The 26,693-nt window shown below is 42.2% G+C and overlaps 1 protein-coding gene across 1 annotated transcript in view; it reads left to right on the forward strand.

Annotated features, from left to right (window-relative positions):
* LOC310754819 (uncharacterized protein) overlaps positions 1 to 26,693 on the forward strand; it is a 149,653-nt gene that overhangs the window by 1,090 nt on the left and 121,870 nt on the right. The gene's annotated exons all lie outside the window — the stretch shown is intronic.

Below are 26,693 nucleotides of genomic sequence, written 5' to 3' on the forward strand. Positions count from 1 at the left end.
CAGTTTCCGGGTCATGTGGCCAGCATGACTAAGCCACTTCTGGCAAACCAGAGCAGCGCACGGAAACACCATTTGTCTTCCCACTGGAGCGATACCTATTTATCTACTTGCACTTTGACGTGCTTTTGAACTGCTAGGTGGGCAGGAGCTGGGACCGAGCAACGGGAGCTCACCCCGTCGTGGGGATTCAAACCGCCGACCTTCTGATCGGCAAGCCCTAGGCTCTGTGGTTTAACCCACAGCGCCACCCGCATCCCTCACACCCAGGTAGGCACCCTCAAAATCATTGTCCCTACGGTGCAACCTGCTGTACATCTCTTCAGAATCGAGCTCCATTGACCTCAGCGGGACTTACTCCTAGGAAAGCATGTACTATAGGGCTGCTGCATGCTGGCAGGGTGTCACTCCTGTCAAGAACTGTGCTGCAGGATTCAGCATCCCACCAAGTTCTACTCAGCGTAGACCCACTTAAAGTAATAAATCTAACTCATGCCTGTTAATTTCAGTGGGTCTACCTTGAGTAGGACTAGTGCTGATTGCAACTCTTTGTTAAGAGCAGTAGCACAGCCTTGCTGAACTGGGATCAAGGTATCCATCTGGCCCAGTAACCTCTCACTGCATGCAGGGTCAGATTAAGACCTTTAGAGACCCCAAGCCCTTAAAAGATTTTGGTGCCTCCATATATATCTTATTCAGAATATAAACAATAATAAACTGTAAAAAATGCTATTTTTTAATTGAAACAAAACCTACAATAAGGTGGAAAATAATATTTGCTTTTGTATACTTCCACTTTATTTATGTTTTGGGGGAAAGTCTCCTACTTTTTCTAATTGCAGAGTCTTTGATCGGATTGTTGAATCTGATTTTAAGAGTCTCATGCTCAGCTAGCATTCATTTTCTCTGTTGAAGTATATTAAAAATCTCATCAGAACAACCATGCTATCCCAGAGGACACTGAGCTATCCCAGAGGATTGTTGCATGGTTGTTCTGTTGAGATTTTTAATATACTTCAACAGAGAAAATGAATGCTTAGCTGAGCAATTTGTGACCATTAAAGTTTAAAATCTGACAATGGAAAATAAGCATGTGCTTACTTTGCTTAATGGTTAATCCAGCCCTGACTGCATCAGAGGCAGCGAAGTCTCCCCAGTAGCAGCCACACAATCCACACAGGTGGGTTAAATGTTCCCCATCAAAGCATCCTTGCTGATCTGTTTAGATTACAGGGGTCCATTTGCCCTGATTATCTTAACCCAGGGATGGGGAACCTCAGTCCCGGGAACCACATGCAGCCCTGCAGACCTCTCTGGTCCTTGGGACTCCCCCCTCCCAATCAAATTCCTGTTTCTGCTTCGCACCCTCCTTGAGTGTTTGTGTGTGTGTGGCATGCACCTTTGAACTCCAATTTTTTCTTCTTACTTGCCTGGATGGAGGCTAAAGAGGTGTGTGTGTAGAAACTGAAGGAGGATGAAATTTGCACCATTGTTCCACTTACTTCTGTCCCTGCCCACTACTGGCATGTGGCCTCCAGAGGATTGCGCAGAAGGAAATGTGGCCCTTGGGCTAAAAATGACTCCCTGCCTCTGCTTTGCTTGCAATTTAACCCTGTGTCTCTGGACCATCCTTCCTAAATTGCTAGCAGTGGATCCCGACCCTCATGGGTCCCGGTTGTGCCACATATTGCAACACCTGCCTTTATATGCAATTGGTTGGATGCCTGCAGCCTGGCACTGAGGAGCAGCTCTGAATCCAGAACAACAAAAAGAGATTACCATAAACAAGTCTTTCTTTTGTGAATGGGAAACCTGCAGGAGAATTCTTTGTTTTCCTTCTTTTTTTTAAAAAAAGAGCATCTGTCAAGCTAGGGTGCTTAATGAATGACAGACATCAGACAGCTAACCTTCTGTTGCAAATTGTTGGCTACGCTATGTTATGGTATTTTGCAGGGGAGGGGGGGAGATGGGTCTGTTTCTTTTTTTCTTTTTTTGTGGGGTGGGCTTGACTTGCTGCCCCAAATGTCTTTGTTCAAGGAAAGATCCACATAACTTTTCCAGTCTCATGGGTCTGTAAGGCCTGAGCTCTGTGGTCTAAAGTGCTCCTGGAAATTATTCAGTACCATAGGCTGTGCAGCTGCTGTCCTGGTCTAAAGTGGAGGTGGAAACTTGTGCTTTTGATGTAGGACCATTCTGCACAGCAGTGTGCAAGATCTCAACCTTTTAGAACAGGGCAGAGTAAATCTACCTTGGGATTGTCCCAAGGCCATGCCCCTCACTGACCCCCACCCCACCCATCCTTTGCAGCCTCAGTGTTTTTGCCTGGCTGGAATGTGTCCATAGAACTCTGATAGTACCTCTGTATGGGGGACAAAGGGGAGTATGTAGAAACTAGACTGCTGTACAAAGGTAAAATTGGCCGTGTTTCTCTCCCCACGTTTGCATGTTCCCCGACCCCTGGAATGTTGCCCAGAAGGTACATGGCTTTTGGGCTACAACAGGTTCCCCATCACACACATACAGTTCAAAAGCATGTGCAGAGTTGCAGCCAGGGATTGAGCTACTCAGTAACACAGCACTGCCTACCATCTGGCAGCAGGTTTCAAGGGTTCCAGACAAGGAACCTTGCTTTCCCTGTCCATAGGCAGCTGTGAAGAGTATTGTCATTCTAGCACATGTTAGTGATTGGGTGCTGGCTTTGGCAGGCTAATAAGATTTAACATTATGTTCAATGTCTGCAGTCATACAAATAAGAGGTCACCACAGCTGGAAGGAGGGACAAAGTTTTTTCTTTTCCCCGCATGGGATCTGTTACGTCATTTTAAAACTCCAGATCTTGAAGACATTACTCACTGTGAGATCATATACTGCCCCTTGGGAGGGTAAAAATCCAGAAGCCAAGCTAGCTCAGGTTGGGTGTTAAATGTCTCAGCTGAATCTACATAGAAAGCTTCCTTATATTGAGTCAAACAACTGGACCATCCAACTCAGCACAGTCTATGCTGACGGTCAGCAGCTCTCCAAGGTTTCAGGAGGCAGCAAGTATTCCCAGCTCTATCTGGAGAAGATGAGGGTTCAACCTGCGACAAAGCAGATGTTCTGCTACTGCAATACCACCTTTTCACTATAATGGGTACATAGGAAGCTGCCTTATATTGAGTTGCACCATTGGTCTATCTATTTCAATATTGCCAACACTGACTGCTGGCACCTCCCCAGGGGTGTAGGGAGGATTCTCTCACAGTCCTACCTGGAGATCTCAAGGATTAAACTTGGAATTGCCTGTATGATCTACCCACGGAGCTACACCCACTCCACATTCTGGTTCAGTGGAGTAACTCTGCTTTACAGTGGTACCTCGGGTTACGGACGCTTCAGGTTACATACGCTTCAGGTTACAGACTCCGCTAACCCAGAAATAGTACCTCGGGTTAAGAACTTTGCTTCAGGATGAGAACAGAAATTGTGCTCTGGCGGCGCGGTGGCAGCAGGAGGCTCCATTAGCTAAAGTGGTGCTTCAGGTTAAGAACAGTTTCAGGTTAAGAACGGACCTCCGGAACGAATTACCGTAAGTACTTAACCTGAGGTACCACTGTATATTCATAAAAGTTTGGTTGGGCGATTCTTTTTATCCCTTTTAGGGGTAGCTGCTCTATACTCTCAAAGCATCGGTACTCTCATGACATCCTCTGACTGGGGCTACTTAAGACATTCCTGCATTATATTTACTCTGTGCATTAAATATATGTGCTCACTTGTTGCACAGATCTTGTGTGACTGAAAGGACTAATGTGTTGCAGATAAAGCAAAAGGGCCACAGGTTTAAGCATATCGAAGTTTAATTTAGAGATGAAAACATACTGCTTACAATAAAAAATGTCTGCACTGACTGGCAGAGGCTCTCCAGGATTTCTGACAGTGTCCACTACCATTTCAACCTGGGGATTGAGCCTTTAACCTTCTGCGTGCAAAGCAGATTCTCCAGCTGTGGCCCAGAGCATGGCTGACCCGAGGCATTTTGGCACCTGAGGAACAAAACAACACTCCCCTCCCACCAGGGAAGAAGCAGAGAGTGAAGATCTACATTGGGAACAAGGGGAATAAAGATCTGCATTGGAATCTGTTGCCCCTATGGATCCTGCCGTTTGAGGCAGTTTCCTCACCTTGCCTCATGGATGGGCTGCATGTTTTCTTAGGTCCACTGAGAATTGTTGTAAAGGATAAGGTAGAACCTTTCTCCTATTGTTTACAAGAAAAGTGATATGGGGTGAGATATTAGCCTATGATGGCTGTGGCACCATATGTATGTCATAATGAGATAATACATATACAGGATATGTAAAATTTAGGAAGTGCTGTGCGATCCAGCACCTGAAGCTTTTAGGGACCTGCTTTGCATTCTGCATATAATTTTAATTACACACCTGTCACCATCCATACAGTCCCAGGGATGGACAAAACTGTCAATTTTGATTGTTTTCAAATGCTACCGCCCTGTCATCACATACAGGATTAGCAGACTATTATTTTATTTATTGCTATTTGCAGAACTCACAAAGCTTGATAGGAGAAGGCTTGACTTTCCTGCAGTTGAGGTCAGGTGCTGGGTTCTTCTGCTGGTTTTGGCTGGCTCTGTGGAGGCCATTCCTAATACTATGAGTCAGACAGTTTGGATGGATTGGGCATAGTGCTGGGTGGTGTTGGGTCATGGTGTTTCCCTTCTTCTCTCAACCAGCTTGCGGGAGCTGGGGCACTTTGGTTGATGGTCTAATGCTGGTGGATTTCCCACTTGCTGGTACAGCTGAATGACTGTAAACCTGAGCCAAATGATGTCATTTTGTTCCATAATATGCTAAGGCATAGAAACTGATTTCTGTATATAGGTGTGCCCTGTAGTCTCTCTTGGGACAAAGCTCATGGTACTGATGTCATCTGCACTAGGCTGCGTGTGACAGATATGGATGGTGGGGAAATTAGACTTTGTGTTTGAATGAGAAGCTATCTATTTTCCCTTCTTGGACCAACACATGGACTGAAACCAATGGCTTCAAGTTACAGGAAAGGAGATTCCAACTAAACATATGGAAAAACTTTCTGACAGTAAGAGCTGTTCAGCAGTGGAACGGACTCCCTTGGAAGGTGGTGGTCTCTCCTCAGGGCTGTCTTACCCATAGGCGCTAGGGGTGTGGAGCACTCGGGCACTGGGCTGTCAGGGGTGCCAGGCCAAGAGTCCGGGGTCCGAGAGTTGAGTCCGGGGAAGAGCCCGCCTGTCGGTTGGAGCGCCGCGATGGGCTCTTCTGTTGTGGGTGGCTCTGCGCCGCAAATTCGGGGGCGACCAAGCCAGCAAGACGATGAGGCAGCCAGCTGGCTCCACCCTTCTGCGTGCCTGGGACTGGGCAACCGGGGGGGGGGGGCTACCGGGCAGATCTTTGCACCCGGCACTGCATATGCTTAATGCACTGGAGATTGGATGGCTATCTGTCGTGGATGTTTTAGCTGAGATTTCTGCATTGAAGGGAGTTGGACTAGATTAAGGTTACCAGGTGTTCCTGTTTCCCGGGGACAGTCCCCGGATTTGCAAATCAGTCCCATGACAAAATCCATCTATTTAGTAGGAAGTTGAAAAGTGTCCCCGGATTCATTGAAAAAATCTGGTAACCTTAGACTAGATTACCCAGTACTCCAAATTTAGCAAGCATGTATTTAGCACTGCATGTATTAGTGTGAAAGGTGCACAAATGCATTTTATTAGGTGACATTGTTTGCAGTAGAATTGGTCAAAACTGTGTGTATCAGAAGAAATTCCAACTAAAGTGCTGATGAATTTTAATAAAATTGCAAATTACATCAGAGGTGCGGGGAACCAAATTTAAAACTGGAAGGATGAGAAACTTGACAGAATCACCCATGCCTCTAGTGACAGAGGCTGACTCATTGAATCCTTAACTTACTATTTTATTACTATTTAAATTTACATACCTCCCTTCAGCCAAAGACCGCAACATAAAACACACAAGGAAAACATAAAATATATAGCTTAAAAAAACCACACACACACCCCTGACACATTTTAAAAGCCACAGATTGTTTAATCAGCCAAAGCCTGTTGCACAAATGGGGGGAAATCATTTGTTTAATGAAAAACTGGAAGTTAGTAAAAAATTGGAAATACACAGAAAATTTACACAAGAACAGCAACAATAGTGATTTGCACAGTGGGAGGGGAGGTGGAATATGGAGAAGCAGTAGCCAGAACCCAGGCCACTTTGCATGGCTTGTCAGTCAAACACAAAATAGTATCTGTTTCAAACATGCAATTAATCTGCGAACAAGTTCAGAATTTAAAATTATTTCACAACTTCATTGAATCAGTTCTTAATACAAAGAGATGCCCGCCCACCCCAGCCACCCATTTTCCAATGTTTTACTGAAACAACTTATACATAGAGCTGCCAATTACAGTCATACCTCGGGATAAATGTGCTTCAAGTTAAGTATTTTCAGGTTGTGCTCCATAGCAACCTGGAAGTAACGGAGCGCATTACTTCCAGGTTTTACTGCACACGCATGCGCAGACGGTCAGAATGACGTCACACGCATGCACGGAAGCGGCGAAACACGACGTGCGGACGCGGGTTGTGTTCGCTTCAGGATGCAAACTGGGCTCCGGAACAGATCCCGTTCGCATCCCGAGGTACCACTGTAGTTTCTGGGCCCAATTCAAAGTGTTGATTTTGACCTATAAAGCCTTAAACGGCTCAGGTCAGGACTGCAATAGCTCAAGGGCTGCCCCCTCTCCATAAGGTGGAAGAGAGGAACCCTTGATTTGATCCAGCACATGGCCTAGGATGATGGGAGCTGGAGTCCAGCAGCATTTGGAGGATAGCAGGTTCCACAATGCTGTTTAACACTGTAAATCAGGAATGGGGAACTTTTCGCCACCCAGATGTTGTCGGACTCCATCTCCCACCATCTGGCCCACCTCTGCTGTGGTGCCTTCAGCAAGAGTTTGGGAAACACCCAGCAATTGGAAGCTGTAAGATTTATTTCTGCCTCTCTCCCCAGGATGATGTTAAGAGTTGCCTTTTCTCTCTTTGAAAGATCTTGATGATGGATGTAGGGTGGGTCAAAATACCCCTGGCATCTGCTTCATTTCCATTACCCATGGCTGAGGTCAATCCAAGATTTGCCTTTCATGTCTGGTCTTTCATATATATATATATATATATATATATATATATATATATATATATATTATAACAAAAAAAAATCATACAGTAAAAAATTTTGTTACATGCTGAACCTTGACTCCCCTCCCCTTCTTTCTATGGTTCCTTAAATTTACTCTATTTCCCCCAGAATTTCCTAATTAAATTTATTTATACTTTTTCTCATCTATTTCATATAAATTTTAGCAACTGCACATTTTTACAATAATTCTGCTAATATCTTAATTTGTTTACAATTTGTTTGTATATATTTGATAACAGATTTCCATTTTCCATTAAAGAGTATGTTGTCTTGGTTTCTTATTCTTCCAGTAAGTTTCACCATTTCTGCATAGTCCATTAGTTTCTGTAGTCATTCTTGTCTTGTCGGGACTTCTTCTTTCCATCATTGGGCAAATATCATTCTTGCAGCCGTGGTTGCATACATAAATAAATTTCTATACTGTATTGGTACCTTTGATCCCATAATCCCCCAAAGAAAAGCTTCTAGTTGTTGGTTTTTTTGGTGTGTGTTTTTTACAAATGTTATCTTAAACATCTTTTTCAATTCATCATATATCATTTCCCAGTAGGCTTTAGCTTTATTGCAAGACCACCACATGTGAAAAAGGTACCTTCTTTCTCTTTGCATTTCCAACACTCATTTGATTTCAGTTTATGCATTTTTGCCATCTGGTAGGTGTTAGATACCCTCTGTATAGCATTTTCATATAATTTTCTCTTAAACCATAACATGCTGTAAATTTTATATCTATATTCCACAATCGTTCCCATACCTCCATTTCTATATTGTGACCAATATCTATTGCCCAGTGTATCACTGATGATTTCACTTGTTCATCTTTTGTCTCCCATTCTAGTAGTAACATACATTTTAGACATCACTTTAACATTACAGTCTAACAGATCTCGCTCTCTAATTTAGATACTTGTCCCGCAAACTCCCATTTCTTATCCTTTATAAATACTTTGTTTAAATGATGATTGCATCCATGTTAACATTCTTGATAAGTCCTTCAACTCTTTTGATTTAAATTTTCCACCTTCCTCCTTTAACACATTCCTGTTTTTCCCAGTTTTCCGTCATATTCTTCTTCTTCATCCCTATAGCTTCTACTGGAGAAAACCAAAGTGGTGTTTCTCTTTCCAATAAGTTTTTATATTTATCCCATACTCTATACAATTTTTTCCTAATTATATGGTTTATTTATGTACTTTATGTACATTTACTTTATGTGAATTCTTTATGTAATTTCAACTTTTCATAGCACAAATACGCATGCCAGCCAAGTATATTATCATGACCTTCTAGGTCTAAGATATGTGGATTCTTCAATGACAACCATTCCTTCAACCAGCACAGACAGGAAGCTTCGTAATATAATCCAGCAGGTGAAAACCTCCTCTCTCTTTAGCATCTATCAGTATTTTATATTTTTTCCTCGGTTTTTCCCCTTGCCAGATATATTTAGAAATATATCCTCTCTGGTTTCTCTTCAGATCATATAAATCTTTCACCTTTTACTTTCATGTCTGGTCTTGTTTGATTCATGGCAGGGTAGGCCACAAAGGGTGAGGGGGGCTGCTGGTGGCTTAGCTTTATCATTGCCAAGGGTGCAGGGAGATCTGTGTTAGAAAGTGGGCATTGATGACTTGGAAAGAAATATTTCCGGGGCAGCCAGCCTGTTCACCATAAACTTAGGAGCATTCTGGGAGCTGTTCTAGTGCCCTTCCCAATAGATCTCTCTGTACAAGAGTTTCAGAGCCTGCAGAGACAGCTGTGTCCACGCTTAGCCATGTGCCAATCTTTCAGGTTCTTTTTGTCTTAAAAAGGAAATTGCTTTGGTGGTGGCACTTGCAGGATTGTAATGCTGGCTCCTCTGCCCCAGGAAAGAGTAGCTCAGGGCAGGGATGCATAGCTCATAGAGTATGGTAGACTGGAGATAAAAGTTCAACTACCTCCCCCCCAAAATGAAACTCACTGGGTGATCATCAACCAGCCAGCCTCCCTCAACCTAATTTACATGACAAAATTGTTGTGAGGATACCTCCAGTGGAGGCTGGTCCATTAGGGTGAATGAGGCCCAGGCCCACCAACCTCAATCTGCCTTCAGCCAGACCCCACCTTTCTGCCTTCCTACTTACAATCCAGAAGGTGACCCTGCCTGTCAGCTTTCTCCTCCTCCTTAGTCTCAGTGTTGCCCTTGAAGAATTCAGCAGGGAGGAGAAGGATGGGGACAAACCTTGTAACAGTTGGCTTATATCATTGGCTCTGACTGTTTCATTGGCTGTGGTGCCACCTATTGTTGGTCGCCCTGCATTCCATGCCCCAATGGGTACCAACCACCACTGCCTCTCCAATTGTGTCTAATTCTGGGCGCCACAATTTAAGAAGGATGGTGACAAGCTGGAACATGTACTGAGAAGGGCAAGCAAGATGATCAAGGGTCTGGAAACCAAGCCTTATGAGGAACAGTTGAAGGAGCTAGGTATGTTTAGCCTGGAAAAGAGGATACTGAGAGGAGATATGATAGCCATCTTCAAATATCTCAAGGGCTGTCACATGGAAGAGGGAACAAGCGTGTTTTCTCCTGCTCTGGAGAGTAGAACTCGAACCAATGGCTTCAAGTTACAGTCATACTTCAGGTTACAGACACTTCAGGTTGTGTTTCCAATTTGCGCACCGCGACGAATCCGGAAGTACCGGAATAGGTTACTTCCAGGTTTCGACACTCACGCATGAGCAGAAACACTAAATTGTGCTTTGCGCATGTGCAGAAGCACCGAATCTCAACCCGTGGACGTGCAGATGCAGCGCTGCGGGTTGCGAATGCTGTGGGTTGCGAACGTGCGTCCCGCACGGATCATGTTTGCAACCTGAGCGTCCACTGTACAGGAAAGGAGATTCCAACTAAACATATGGAAAAACTTTCTGACAGCAAGATCTGTTTGACAGTGGAATGGTCTCCCTTGGGTGGTTGTGGGCTCTCCTTCCTTCGAGGTTTTTAAGTAGAGGTTGGATGGCCATCTGTCATGGATTCTTTAGTTGAGATTCTTGCATTGCAGGGTGTGGACTAGATGACCCTTGAGTCCCTTCCAATTCTATTATTCAAGGAGCTCAAGGTGGCATACATTAATTCCCCTCCACTCCATTTTATCCTTACAATAACCCTGTGAGGGGGTTATGCTGAAAGCGAGTTCATGGCAGAGTGGGGATTTGAACCCTGGTCTCCCAGGTCCTGGTCCAGCACTCTAACCACTACACCACAACTGTTATGTTTGCCTGCTGCCACCAGCTGGGCATTCATGATAAATTGGTACTGAGGCCTCAGCCTTGTCTATGTCTCTTAGGTTCATGACGGAGAAGCCTAATTAGTTGAATTGAACTTTGGCTACATCTTTTTTAAATGCCTGCAGGCAGCTGAATTTCTGCAAAGCTAGAGGTCATGAAGTTCTTATGCCTAGGCAGCAGGGGTTAAGAGCCACTTGCCTGGAGGATATTTTAGCTGGCCATTTTCAAGTAGGATGAATAAATGAGCAGGTAGGTGATTATATCTGGGTCAGAGCAGGGGCAGAAGCTGAAGCAAAATTCTCCTCTGCAGCTGTTAATTTGCCTTTTTGTATCTATTGGTCTTTGTTCCTATAGTATCTCCTGAGGTTCTGCAGAGTCTTCAGAGCTTCACAGATAGGGTGGCCATCTGACCTACTTTACAGAGGACAGCCCCCTCTTTGAAGGTGCCCTCTTTTTGAAGGGCTCTCTAGACTAAATCTTGTTTAAAGACAAGTCTAAGAAGTAGGAGCTGCCATGTCCCATGGGGGGGTGGGTGCTGCCGTGTTGTCCACCCACTCACACCTCCCTTACCTGGGTTGTGTGACATAGCCTGCAAAGAAGCAAAAGCAGTAGCTTCCAGCAAAATATTGCATGCGCCACGAGATCTTGTGAGATTTTGGTGCTGCCCCAGGCGCCCAAGCGGCTTCCTCCACCGCTGCGTTACCCTGCCTCAAGGCTGAGCAGGGGGGCCCTTGAATCTGCCCATGCAGACTGGATAGCAGACTGAGGAGACCCACTGGGGCTTCTGGTTGGCTGTTGCAGGAACAAGATGTTGGACTAGATGGGCCATTGGCCTGATTGAGCAGGCCCTTCATATTCTCTCAGGTCTGTCAGTGATCCATGCGACGGTCACCTCCAGGCTTGACTACTGTAATTTGCTCTACAGGGGACTGCCCTTGAAGCTGTCCCAGAAACTCCAGCGGGTGCAGAATGCTGCAGCGAGGCTCCTCATGGGGTCCCTGCCATGGGATCACATTCACCTGGTGCTTTTCAAGCTGCACTGGCTCCCGGTGGAGTACAGGGTCAGATTCAAGGTGCTGGTTTTGACCTTTAAAGCCCTTCACGGCCTAGGACCCTCATACCTACGGGACCACCTCTCCCGGTATGCCCCACGGAGAGCCTCAAGGTCCATAAATAGCAACACCCTACTGGTCCTGGGCCCTAAGGAAGTTAGGTTAGCCTCAACCAAAGCCAGGGCCTTTTCAACACTGGCTCCGGCCTGGTGGAACGCTCTGTCTCATGAGACCAGGGCCCTGCAGGATCTGATTTCTTTCCGCAGGGCCTGTAAGACAGAGTTGTTCCGCCTGGCCTTTGGCTTGGAGTCAGTTTGATTCCCTCCCCCTCTTTCTTTTTCCTTTCTCCTCCTGTGAAGAGGCTGCATTTTAATGTTTCAATATTTTAATGTTGTATTTTAATCTTGTTTTTAAGTTGTATTCATTCAACTTGTTTTTATTATTGCTTGTTAGCCGCCCTGAGCCCAGCCTTGGCTGGGGAGGGCGGGGTATAAATAAAAACTATTATTATTATTATTATTATTATTATTATTATTATTATTATTATTTTGCATCTCCAGACAGAGGAGGAGGAGGAGGAGAGAAAATATATGTGTGTGTGGTGCTGGCACCTAGAGACAGAGGTTCTCCCCTTGTGACTCCAGAGACTGGAAAGAGGAAAGCAGACCCATCAGCACTCTCCATCACCCCTTCTTTGGAACTCAGAGCCTCACTGGGGAGGTGGGGAGGACTTCAACCCCTCAGTGGCAGAGGCTAAGCAGGAGATGGTTGCTGCGGAGCTGGCATCATGGGGGCAGCTGCCCCAGTGGGAAACCTTTAAGCAGGATTTGAGCACAAGAGTTGTCTCCCCTCCTGCAATTTCCAGCTAATGGTATTCAGAAGCACTGCTGCCTCCAACTGTGGAGGCAGGTCATAGGGTCATCATGGCTAGGAGCTACGGATAGCTCTCTTGTCCATGGATTTGTCTAATACTCTTTTAAAGCCATTTAGGTTGGTGGCCATCAGTCGCTTGTGTGGGTTCCAGAGTTTAACTATGTGCTGCATGAGGGGCCCATAACATGGGAATAGTTTAAAGGACCTGAGAGAGAGGTGTTTAGGGCTTCTCCATTCCTCCTGTGGTCCAATAGCATTGTGAGGGCCATAATCTATGCTATAAAGGCACTGTGGGAAATTAAAATGGCAGGTACATCTAGCCACCCACAGCACAGCTGTGCTTTTGACAGCTGTCTCAAGCAGTGTTCACTAACTGAGGAGATGTCTCAGCAGGGAACGCTTCCCCAGTACCCCCTCAAACCTGGTACCAGTCCTGAATGCAAATACAGTGGTACCTCGGTTTACGAATTTAATCTGTTCTGGAAGTCCATTCTTAAACCGAAACCGTTCTTAAACCAAGGTGTGCTTTCCCTAATGAGGCCTCCCGCCACTGGTGCCCTTCCATCTTTTGGATTCCGTTCTTAGACCAAGGTAAAGTTCTCAAGCCAAGACACTCTTTCCGGTTTTGCGGAGTTTGTAAACCAAATCGTTCTTAAACCGGACTGTTCTTAAACCCAGGTACCACTGTATATTAGTGAAGGCTTTTGTGGGTTCCGCCTCACCTCACTTTTTGGAGTTACATATTTCCATTGCTTTTTAAAACTTGTAAATGGTAGCATTCACTTGGACCATGCCAGGAATGTTGTTCACCCCTTACCTGAAATGACATGACATGTTTAATGGCCTTATTGAACAGATGTGTGTCATTATTATTTTTTGCCCTTACGGTAAATGTGCACTGAGTAAAATTTATATGTTTGTGGGCACAGGTCAAATCAATTTAGCCCAGGGGAAGAGCTAGCCTATTTATTAAATTGAAGTCAAGTAGAGGTCGGGTTTGTCCTCTTTAATTTAGATATGCTCCCTCTATTCATCTTGTGACAAATTATTGGCTGCAGTATTGTAGCTCAAGAGTGGCATTTGTGGGATCCTTTTCTCTTTCTCCCTAGAATCCTGAGGTTCATTAAGATTCAGACACAAAATAGTGGTTCAGTACAAATTTGTGTTTTGTATCCAACTTATAAACCACTTTACAGTTTGAGGCTTTAAAATTCAAAGTTGCATGCAACAAGATAAAAAAAAGATAACATATACATAAAAATAGATTCTAAAACTATTCCTACAGGTGTACAAAAATGCATTTATATTAAGGAAACTGCTTGCCAAAAAAAATCTGTGCAATTGGGGGAATAGCATAGAAAAATGTATATGTCTGATGAATTTTAGCAAGGACTTTAATTATTTAAGGTTGAGAAACTGAAAGAAGTCTAAATTGACAGTTTCTCCCATCTTTACCCAGAACTGGTTGAATTACTGCAGAAACAGCATACTGTTTTTTTAGTTCTCATGAGAATTAGGTTAATGGTCAGTTTGAGTATTGTCCTTTTACCTTATGAAAGGACTCAGAGTGGGAAAAGAGCAGACACCTCACCCACAAGCAGAAAAACCTGTAAAGTCACAGAGATGAACCTGGAGGTCCTCAGAACTGCTGTAAATGAGGATCTGATTGCAAACAGATGAAGCCTGTGCTGTAATTGGTTTTACAGATGCAGTAAGCAGGGTCATGGGCTCTGCGCTGGGGAGTTTTAAAGCAGCAGCAATGGGTTCTTGACCTCTGGGACATTGCTAAGCCACTCCTTACTTTGACCTCTCTTGTGAACCTGTGTAATTGAGTCTAAGTGGCCTCAACTGGTCTCTAGATCAGTGAAACCACATTGCTTGGAGTGATTCTTCCTCCTCCTCCTTCTATGGTGTGTGGGTGGAAAGGAGAGGGGAACAAAAGGGGGCTGAGGCATCTGACATCAATTAGAATGCCTCCTTTCCATTTAATCTATTCAGGATGGAAATACCAATGAAGCAGGTGAGTGGAATTCTTATGTATTACCCCAGAATGTCCAGTTCTGGTGGCCTGGGACTGATTTAGATGAAGGAACTCTAGATAGCAAAGATTGTGTTTAGTTAATACAAGAAGCTGATTTCCCTTTTGCAGTGGACCAAACTGTCTTCATTGCTAATAAAAATTCTACTGAGAAATTCTGTACTGATACCATTAAAAGCATAACTTTTTGTTTTTAATGGTTAAGCATTCAGATTTCTTTTCTGAGTTGAAGAGTATCAAGATATCTCCACGCCATCAAACTCCCTCTCCAAATGCCATTTTCGGTGCTTTTTATGCTTTGGATAAAGCAAAAGATTAAACTTTTTTTTTTAAAAGTGTCATGTCCTAGCTACAGAAATGAAACTTTTTTTTCTTTTTAATTGTGTGTCTGTTTTAAATATTAAACACTTTTCTCAAGTCCCTGCACCAGCTTTTTTTATTTTATTTATTAAATTTCTATACCACCAGGGATTTCAGGACCTTTAATATTAGTTGCAAAGTGGTAATACAGCTGTAACAGAATTGGTATAATATTGGCTCCTGGGTGAGCAGCTAGTCAGTTGATGTAAATTACTGATCAGTTAGATCTGTGGACACACACAAATGAAGAACAAAGTAAGCCCATTGAAACCAATGTACCCAAGTTAGCTATCTCTACCAATTTCAATGGATAGGCTCTGAGCAGGACTAACAATAGATCCAAAGTATTATTTCTTAAGCAAGAAGCAAATTTATTCTTGATAGACATACGCAGTGATAATTGGTGCCCACCCCCAGTGAGGGAAAACCACCATCTCAAGGGAGGCCTAAACAAGCAGAATCAAACTTCTGATGTGGGTCATTCTGAAAATTGAATAATCAACCAATACTGATCTAGATGGATCATTCAGTGAAAACAGAATGCTGACTGACTGGGCAGTGAGGGGAAAGGACATGGAAAGTCAGAATAGGAATGGATGGAGCATGGATAGTCAAACTAAGGCCCGGAGGCCAGATCTGGCCCAATCGCCTTCTAAATCCGACCCGTGACTGTTCCGGGAATCAACCTGTTTTTACATGAGTAGAATATGTCCTTTTATTTAAAATGCATCTCTGGGTTATTTGTGGGGCATAGGAATTCGAACATTTCTCCCCTCCAAAATATAGTCCGGCCCCCCACAAGGTCTGAGGGACAGTGGACCAGCCCCCTGCTGAAAAAGTTTGCTGACCCCTGGGATGGAGTATCCAGGAAATGGGCACGGTGGTTGGCCTAGCTCCTGAAGAGGAGCTCCATCCTGCAACATTTTGTTGCAGGCTTCACTAGTTAGTGAAAGAGATAATGAATGTTAAAGATCATCCTGCAAGCTTCATGGTTGAGTAAAGATTTGAACCCAGGTGTCCCCCACAGCATGGGCAAGCTGGACTCTGCCATTGTCTCCCAGTCCTTCTCAGATTTATCTGAAGTGAAAGTTATCCTGTGCCAATTAGCTGGATTTGTCAAAACAAGAGGCCAGACTGGAGTCCTTAGTGTTTCGTCCCCCTTAGCAGACTAAGCCTTTAAGCTGCTAAAGTCACACTGAATGGGCATCTTTGGTGGGTCTTATTTTTAATAAGCAGATTACAGGCCCACCCTTGATAGGTCGCCTGTACAACCTTGTTAGCCTGTTGATATTTTCGTAGCCTTAATTCTGTAAATGAGCGGACACCAAGGCAATCTCATGATGCCATGTAATGGGCCCTTATCTTTCATCCCACAGTTCTGGCTTGCACTTGGCAGATATTGGTTTAACTTGGTTTTTTTCCACCAACCGTTAATGCCTCGACTTGTATCCAATGCAATATATATCTCATGAACAGAACACTTGGGAGTTGCACAAATGGGTGGCAATGTGTCTGTTTGCTTGGCTTAGAGGAGAAATTCAATTCACTTTTAAAGGTCAGCTTGCCTACTTCACACTTTCTGAAACAATAAGCAAACTGCAGAACAATCAGCTTTTGATATTCACACTTTTCTGAATTTTGCAGTGCGGTTCTTTAGTGATGTAACATGTGCACTAATTCATAAACTTGCGCAAAGTGTATGAATATATTAGTGAAAATAACATACAAAATGTTTTATATTAGAGTAAGTTGCGATAAAAGTGTGTATTGAAGCAGTGCTTCTCAGATATGGTGGGCAGGCGATCCTCCCCCCCCCCCATATGTCAGGGTACCATATTTGGTCCCTGAAGCATCCCAACCCACCTGGCACTGTGGTGGAGTCACCACAAACTGGCAGCTGATGACTCACAGTAGCACTGTATTAAAAGAAATCCACACTAAAAAAACCTGGTGAATGTTCAAAAGGACTTTTAAAAATAGAATTCACAAGCTGATATGTGGAACAGCAGGGAACTGAACTTCACACTAGAAAAATGAGAAGAGCAGAGAATACAAAATTGATAGATTCACACCTTCATGTAATTATGATCATGCAAGGGCCATTGAAAACAATAATTGGCTGTAGAATTGGGAAATGATATACAATGAACTGAAAAAAAAATGTTTAAAATGACATTTGTAAAAAAGGCAGAAGCCTTTTTAATATGTATTTTAGGTCAAGAATTACCAAAGGGGAAATGCAAGTTATTTATGTATGCGACAACAGTGGCAAGAACTTTAATAGCTCAAAACTGGAAATCTGGAGGAACACCAACGAAAGAACAACGGCAAGAAAAACTGATGGACTATGCAGACATAGCAAAGTTAACAGTCAAACTACATGAAAAAGATAACAGTGACTTTAAAAAGGAATGGGAACCATTTACAACTCACTTGCAGAAAGAACAAAAAGAGATGGACTCACTGGCAGGATTTGAACAAACTTTCACAACTTTATTGAATTTAAACATAGAGGATGACAATGTAACAACATTTAATAATTTATATACATGCAGAATACAACAAATAATGTAACAAAGCAAAAGGGGGAGTTGAGGGAACTCAGGTGGGGAGGGAGAATTGGAAAATGGTATGTGATATTTGCAATTACAAAATCTCAATAAAAATATTATCATTTTTAAAAAAGAAAACAATAAATGGCATTCATCGTTGTTGAGCATTAGTATCACTGGACATATGCATCACTCAGGTAGCATTTACAGTTGTCCTGTGAGGGCCTATATAGTCTCTGTGTAAGGGGAAACTGTGGTTCTCCAGCTGTTGGACTCCATCATCCCTGACCCAATGGCCATGCTTGTTGGGGCTGATGGGAGTTGGAGCCCAAAAACATCTGAAAAAGCTGCTGGACCTCATTGCTGAACTAGAAAGAGTGAGCACATAGAGCAGAATGTCTTGATAATCAATCCCTCTTCCTGGGGCACTCTGAGAATTATAGTCCTGTGAGGGCAGTAGCAGTCTCCTAATAAATCACAGCACCTTTAACAAACTATAGTTTCCCCAAAAATCTTTGGGGGAATCCATGACTGTTTAAAGTAGTATCATAGTGCTTTAAAGTGCCTGTGCCACAGTACTGCTGTATCCTATCCAGGCACATCCAAAAGGTAGATCGTGATCTCCTGGTAGATCACTGGACGTCTGTGGTAGATCACTGGTTCCCCCCAAAGAAGCTCAACAAGTATGGCTCCCCTAAAAAAACCTCAACATTTCTGCCCTTCACCCCAAAAAACATGGCTTTTCCCTTTCCTTTCCTTTCCTTGACCTGGACCTCTAAAAACTTTGACCTTAACCCCCAAAAAGTGGGTAGATCACTGCCAGTTTTTAACTCTCTTGGGAGTTGGCCACCCCTGATAGACCACTTACTTTAAAGCAGCATTTTATGACTTTTTAAAAGAGGTTGTTCCCTTTGTTCCATGTTCGTGATTACTATGGGTTTCAACAAAACAAAACAAAAAACCTGCTGGAAATAGAAGTTGTAATGCTGGTTGCTTTAATGCTATTGCAGACAACCTTGAATAAGGGATGTGCTTGCAAATTTTGTTTCATCTGCATTTGTAAGCAAGCCAACCTTATTTCCATTTCCCAAACAAAGCTATCCTTTGGATTGTGCAGTTCTCGCGCGTGTGTGTATGTGTGTGTTTGAATCTTTTAGAAGGAAATGTGTACAGTAATATTTAAAAGCAAATTTTCAAGTAGTTAAAAAGAACACAGCCACAGAAAGCAAGACAGACATGGGATAGTATGGAAGCAAAACTTACAGACCAGAAATAGACTGACCTCTCCATCCCTGCATTGAATCAATGTTTAGATAAGAGAAGTAATAATCAGCCTTATGGTAGATAAATAAAATAGTAGAAACAGCTGTATGGGAATGACTTAGAGTGAGTGCTTGAAATAACTATTGGCAATAAATCTGCTGGATCCTAAAGTCTTATGTGCTGACTTTAGGAGGGAAATGAAAAAGACCACAAGGGTCAAAGGTCAGCTTTCACTCTTCATCTCTCCCACCTCCCCCACTTCCCCTTAATTTTAAGTGCTGTCATTAGCACTTGACATCCCTTTCATCTTCTGTGACTTAGTCTAACTAAGTCCTATGTCTGAACTGATCATTTGCAGTATCCCCAGTTCCATCAACCTCCCATCTCCCACTTGTCACTATCAAACTTGTAAATCACTTGTTCATCTTTCCAGCGCATTGTTCACAGCCTTTGCTAAGAATGAAGCTCCTGAGGTTGTTGAAGGCCAAATCTGCAACATATATTTAAAGCACTATAATAGAATCGTTGAATCCCATGATTCAGTTGTAGAGTTGGAAGAGACCACAAGGATCATGTAATCCGCAATGCAGGAATATTTTTAGCCTGTCATGGATTCCCTCAAAGAATCCCAGGAAACATAGCATGTTATGGGTGCTGAAAGTTGCTGGGAGATCCCTGGAAGTGTAATTGATGGTTAAAACCACTGCGGAAATGGGGGACTTCCGGTGTGCCGCGAGCTCGACGCAAGCAAGGTTCTTACCGGGAGTGAGAGCCTGAGCTATTTTGGAGGGAGGGGGCAACTCCAGGGCGCGGAGACCCCCCAAAAATACTTCTGGAGGGTGTTCAGAAGGTCCGGTTCCCAGCGTGACCAGAAAAAGATCAACCCGGCTGCCAGGTAGCCTCGAGAGAGGTGAAGAGAGTGGCGGAGAGATCTTGCAGGTCGAGGGACGCCATTATCCACCTCCAATTAGCGAAGCCCTGAGCTTGCAGAGAACAGCGGTCCGCTCTCAAAACCAAGAACTCCGACACAAAAAAAAAAAAGGAAAATACTTGAATTTGGTGGCCAAGAGCCCAAATACTAACAAGGAAGTCTCGGAGGAATAAAAGGAGTAAACGGAGTTTAGCTGAATCCCGAAATCAACGCAGACGCAGCGCAACGTCAGTGCAGGGGGAAAGTGAAAGTGAGCTGCCCTGGCGGATAAAACACTGCCCTTCGGCTGCTCTCTCAGGACGAGAGAGAATCTTTCTAAGGGAAGTAATATTGTTGCAATAGGAGAGAAGAAGAGGGGCCAGAGAAAAACTTGTTGGATTAAAAGGTCCTTGGCGAAACGGAGGGGAGGAGAAGAGGGGAGGTGCTTCTCGGTTTTGCATGAAAGAACGCAAAGGATTTCGAGCCGGAAGAGAAGCCCCGTCGCCATTAGAAACCGCCTCAGTGTGAAAACGGTGAAAGAAGAAAGGGAAAAAAGAGGAGAAGGCGAAGTAAGTTAGCGTGGACACCACCCCACTGTAGGTGTCTCCCTTTTTCCCTGTGAGGCGTTTGACTTCTTTTCTCTTTCAATTGGAGACGAAAATGCTAAATGCTGACTCATATGAGTAACTAAGACTTGACGAACTAAGATTTGGTGATCTAAGTTATATCTTCAGAAAAGATACAGATATACTTCAGAAAGAGACTTGGATTGCTAGTTGTCTTTGAGGTAGAACTGAGATATCAGAAAATTAATGTTTATTTAAGAACTTGATGTCGCCCAGCGTTGGGATGGAGATTGCTTAATTTTTTTCGGCTGGTTCCTCTTCCTCCTTCCTCTCCCTATCCCTCCTACCTCTCCCTATCCCCCCTACCTCCCCTATTTGTTATTTTTATTGTTTATCTTTCCTCCCCCTTTTTCTCCCCTCCCTTTGCTGTTATGCGATACTGCTACTAACTGTACCTGAGTCCCTGCTCAATTGCGCGGATTAGCCTGTTTGGAGGCGAGAAGAACAGCTGGCTGAGAGATAACCAGATCGGAGAGAAGTGAACTTGTGGGACTAATTGGGAAAACGCTATACTGACTATAAGTGTAATAGAAAGATCTGTATAAAGGTCTGGTAGCCCAGGAGGGGGGTAAGGACGAAAAGTCAATATAGCGAAAGGGAGGAGGTGAAAAATATACAATTAGAACACAAGAAAGAAATAAGGGAGGAAGATACTTTCTGGGAGGTGGGGAAAAGAAAAATCTGAAGGATGTCGCATACGGGAAAGAGGGGTACGAATGGGGGAGTACCTAGTGATAGAAGGGGATCTAAACAAGAAGTGGATTTTAAGACTGATATTTTGAAGGTGCTTGCTGAAATTAAACAGAGTCAAAATAATGTAGAATATAAATTAGAACAAGTAGATAACAGGATTGGGAGAATGGACAAAAAGATGGATGAAACAGTGAGTGAACTTAAAGGCCAAATAAAGGAAATATTTAGGAGAACGCAGCTCAATGAAGAAGGATTAAAAAAGACTAGATTGGAGTTAAAGGATATAAAAAGAGAAAAGGAAAAGGTGAAAGCAGAAGTGATGGATTTAAATAAGGCACAGGAAGAGATGAAGGACATTATAGCAATGAATGAATTGAGACAGAGGGAGGTGAATCTAAGGCTGAGGGCAGTGCCAGAGGCACAAAATGAAAATATTAAGGAGAAATTAGTAATGGAGCTAGCGGAATGGATGGGTATATCAGTGGAAGAAATGGCCAAAAATGTGCAGAGTGCATTTAGAATGCGGGTTAGCTCAACAAGAACAAAGAGATATACAGGCGACTGCCTGATTACATTTAAAGATAAAGATATAAGGAACAAGATTCTTCAAAAGAATAGGGAAAAGAGGTTGAATATTGAGGGGAATTACATCATTATTTTTAAAGACATCCCAATCAGACTACTCAAACGAAGAGACTCTTATAAACCATTGGTGCAGGCACTGAAGAAAAATAAAATTGAATTCAGGTGGGAATTCCCGGAGGGGTTATCTTTTGCATATAGAGGCAAAAAACACAAGTTATTAAATCAGGAGGAAACCGGGAAATTCCTGAGAAAATATAAAGAGTTAAGAGCACAGATGAATGGAAGGGGGGGAGCGGAGGGAGGAGCTTCAGGAGAATCAGAATCGAAAGAGGAAGAGGAGGGAGGGGGGAGTGGACCAGACGAAGAAACAGAGGGCGAAGTAGAAGAGGGGGACCCAGAGAATCCATAAAGAAAAGGAAAATTCACGGGAGAGTTAGGGAGAGTTAGAAATTATGGGGTTAAAAATTTGGAGTTGGAACATCAATGGGATGAATGAGAAAAAAAAGAGGAATAAAATCGAGCAATATTTGAAAAAGAAAAATTTGGATGTTATTTGTCTCCAGGAAACGCATATAGCCAGAAGGCACAGGAAAATATTAATTAACAAGAGATTGGGGAAGGAATTTGAATCATTGGATAAAGAGAAGAAAAGAGGAGTGGTACTATATATTAAAAATAAGATTGAAGCTAGAACAATATTTAAGGATGAAGAGGGTAGGATAATAGGGGTCCGTATTAATTGGCAAGGAGAAAATTTGGTGTTAATAGGGGTGTATGCCCCAAATGACAATAAGTCGGAATTCTTTAATAAATTGGAAGAGAAAATATGTGAATATGTAGATCAGAAAATTGTTCTAATGGGTGATTTGAACGGGGTGGTTTCTCTAGAAGTGGATAGGTGTAGAGAAGGAGGAAGTAGGAACGGGAAACTACCAAAATCTTTTTTTTCAATGGTGGATAATAGTAATTTGATAGATATCTGGCGTCTCAAACACCCACTAGATAAACAATTCACCTTCCACTCGGAACCCAATCAGTCTATGTCACGGATCGACCAGATATGGACCTCAAGTGAATTATGCCCAAGAATTAAACTAATAGAAATAAGACCGAGGGTAATTTCAGATCATAACCCGATAGAGTTAGAAATAAAAAGCCTGGAGCCAAGAAGTTTTAGATGGAGATTGAAGGATTATCTTCTGGAAGACCAAAAAATTGTTGAGACGGCGCAGGAAAGACTAAAGCAATACTTTAAGGAAAACAGTGGTAAAGGAACAAAAGCTAATGTGGTGTGGGACGCAAGCAAGGCAGTAATAAGAGGCTACTTTATCCAGCAAAATGCAATTAAAAATAAGAATAGAGAGAAAGGGAGGGAGGAAATTTTGAGGCAGATAATGGTAAATGAACAAAAATTAGCCCAAAAACCCAATTGTCAGAAAGCAAAAGAAAGAATAAAAATATTACAAGCCCAATTTGCCATAATAATAAACAGAGAGGTGGAGTGGAATATCAAAAAATTAAGACAAAAAAACTTTGAGTTTGCAAATAAATCAGGCAAATGGCTTGCCTGGCAAATAAAAAAGAGGAAGGAACGGAGTACAATAAATAAAATAAAGGTAGGAGAGGAAGAGAAAACAGACCCCAAAGAAATTAGGAGAGAGTTTCATGACTACTATAGAAGACTATACTCTAACAGGGAGAGAACTAATTTAAGGAGAATAGAAAGATTTCTGAGGGACAAAGGGGTGCAGAAAATCTCAATAGAGGGAAAACAACGACTAAATACCCCAATAGGAAGTGATGAAATAGAAGATGTAATAAAAGAGCTAAAGAGAGGAAAAGCCCCAGGTCCAGACGGATTTACTGCAGGTTATTATAAGGAGATGAAAACTGTATTGATGGGACCTATGAAAGAAATTATGGATAATATTCTAAGGAAAGGAGAACTCCCAGAGACTTGGAGGGAGGCATTTATTACGTTCATTCCTAAACAGGACGCGGATTTAACCCAGGTCAAAAATTATAGACCGATCTCACTGCTGAATATAGATTATAAAATTTTTGCAGGGATCCTAGCGAGAAGGTTGAGGAGGTTGTTATCAGAAAATATTCACAGAGATCAAGCAGGATTCCTGCCAGGTCGGCAGATGAGAGACAACACAAGGAATATAATCAATATGTTGGAGTACTTATCTGTTAGGATTAACAAACAAGCTATAATGATGTTTGTAGACGCCGAAAAGGCATTTGACAATGTCATTTGGGACTTTATGCTGAAAAATTTAGAATATATGGAGGTGGGGGAAGATTTCTTTAATGGAGTAAAAGCTATATATACAGACCAGAAAGCCAAATTGATCATTAATAACATAGTGACAGAAGAGATAAAGATACAAAAAGGAACGAGACAGGGCTGCCCGCTCTCCCCGCTTCTGTTCATAATGACATTGGAAGTCCTATTAAATTCTATACGGCAGAACCAAAAAATAAAAGGAGTGTGGGTCGGACAGAATGTATACAAGATCAGAGCATATGCGGATGATGTTGTAATAATGTCAGAGGAACCAACAACTGCAATGGAAGAAATATTGAAAGAATTAGAGCAATTTGGAGAGGTGGCAGGGTTCAAATTAAATAAGAGTAAAACCAAAATAATAAGCAAAAACTTAGATCAGAAAACCACAGAAATAATTCAACAGCAAACACAAATAGAGGTAGTCAAAAAAGTGAAATATCTTGGTATTTGGATAACACCTAAGAACATAGATTTATTTAAAAATAATTATGAACCGACGTGGAGGGAAATAAAAAAAGACTTGGAAATATGGGGGAGGTTAAAACTGTCATTTTGGGGCAGGATTAACACAATTAAGATGAATGTATTACCCAGGTTGATGTTTCTGTTTCAAACTATCCCAATAATTAAAGGAAGCCGAATTTTTAAAGAGTGGCAACGAACGCTCTCGAGATACATCTGGCAGGGAAAGAAGCCGCGGATTCAGTTTAAATTATTGACAGATATAAAAGAAAGGGGAGGTTTCGCATTGCCGGATGTGAAGTTATACTATGAGGCGGTTTGCCTATGTTGGGTTAAGGACTGGGTAAAGTTGGAGAATAGGGAGTTATTGGATTTGGAGGGTCATGACAACAACTTCGGCTGGCACGCCTATTTATGGCGGGAAAAATGGAGGATACACAGGGGGTTTGGAAATCATATTTTTAGAGGACCACTAATTGAAATTTGGGAAAAATATAAAAACTTGCTGGAACCAAAAACGCCACATTGGCTTTCACCTCTGGAAGTAATGTGCGTAAAGGCTATTAATATGAGAAGTAACTGGGCAAGATATAATCAGCTAATAATTAAAGAAGACGGTAAATGGAAGGTCCGACCATACGATCAGGTCAAAGAGTATGTTTTCGATTGGCTACACCATCTCCAGGTGAATCAGATGTTTAAGAAAGATCTTAAAGAGAGAGGCTATGGAGAGAAGGAATCCAAGTTTCAGATGGAGATTATAAATAAAGAAGAGAAAACTGTTTCGAAAATGTATAGGATACTGTTAGACTGGAGTTTAGGAGATGAGGAAGTTAAATGTGTGATGATTCGCTGGGCACAGGACGTAGGACATAGTATACTATTTGAAGATTGGGAAAGACTTTGGAATGAAGGATTAAATTTTACGGCCTGTACAATGATAAAGGAGAACGTATTGAAGATGTTTTATAGATGGTATCTAACACCCATGAAATTATCAAAGATGTATAAGGTGGATAATAAATGCTGGAAATGCAGGGTTAGTGAGGGTTCCTTCTACCATATGTGGTGGGAGTGTGGAATAGTGAAGCAGTTCTGGGAAAAAATTTATATAGAATTAAAGAAGATCTTAAAATATACGTTCTCAAAGAAAGCAGAACTTTTCTTATTAGGCATGTTAGGCCATGAGATAAAGAAAAAAGATTGTAAACTAGTGTACTATGCAGTTACAGCAGCAAGAGTAATGCTTGCTCAGATGTGGAAAAGACAGGAAATACCAACGGTAGAGGAGTGGAGATCTAAACTACTAGATTACATGGAAATGGATAGACTTGCAGGTAAAGTAAGATACATAAGAGACCAAAAATTTACCAAGGATTGGGGAAAGTATGTGGATTATCTGGAACTTATTAGTCAAGGGAAAATAACGCTAAGGGGATTTAGAGATGCACTGTAAGTGAATATGAGTTATTGTTTGAAGATAATAGGAGTACAAATAATGTATAACGAATAATGAATAGTATATATTAAGAAATAAATATAAAAAAGTATAATGACAATATTTACTAAGAAATGCGTAGCTTAAAGTATTATTTCGAATGATTGTCGGGAAAGCTAAAGGAAGTCCCGAAAGTGTTAATTTAAGAAGGAGTAAATGTGAAAATTAAGTTTTTTTTTCTTTTATATTTCTTCTGTTCTTACTTTTTTTCTCTTTAGTGGTGTATGATTGTGTATGATTTCTATTTTTATTAGCTCATGTGTGTGTAGATAATTCTTTTGTTTAATCTTTTTCTTGATGCAAGTAATAAAAAATTAAATGTGAAAAAAAATAAAACCACTGCGGAAATTGTTGCTCCATGAGGGGAATAAGGGTCTCATAACCACTCTCGGCACCCTTAAGATACCACAGTTTCCAGGTTTATTTGTGGGGGAGCCTGACTGTTCAAAGTGGTTTCATAGCCCTTTAAAATGGTATTGCAGAACTTTCAGCACCCTCAACAAATGGCAGTTTGTGGCCACTTCACTGCAGAAGTGGCATTGTCATAGGTGCTACATAATACATACTCTGCAGTTGTAAGAAACCAATCTTTTAGCATGGCAGCCCCCACATTTCAGAACTTCCTGCCTATTGATACCAGGAAGGCAACTTTACAATAGTCTTTTCACCACCTGCTTAAAACATTTTTGTTTAGGCAAGCCTATGCAGAGACATAGATGTTGACATATTTTAATCTTTTTTAAACTTTTGATTTTAATTTTTTTTAAGTGCAGCTTTTTTAAGGTGGGGTATTGATCATTTTAATATATCCTGTGCCATGCTGGCTGAGCCTGACGTGAGTTAGAATCTCAAATCTTCTGGAGGGCTGCAGGTTCTCAATCCCTTCTCTTCATACTTATACCAAACTCTGCCTCCCAGTTGGATCACTGTGCAGCTAAAACAGCCCTAACCACACACAAGGCCTTGC

Source organism: Podarcis filfolensis (genome assembly GCF_964270895.1).
Source record: "Podarcis filfolensis genome assembly, chromosome: Z".
Taxonomy (NCBI): Eukaryota; Metazoa; Chordata; class Lepidosauria; order Squamata; family Lacertidae; genus Podarcis; species Podarcis filfolensis.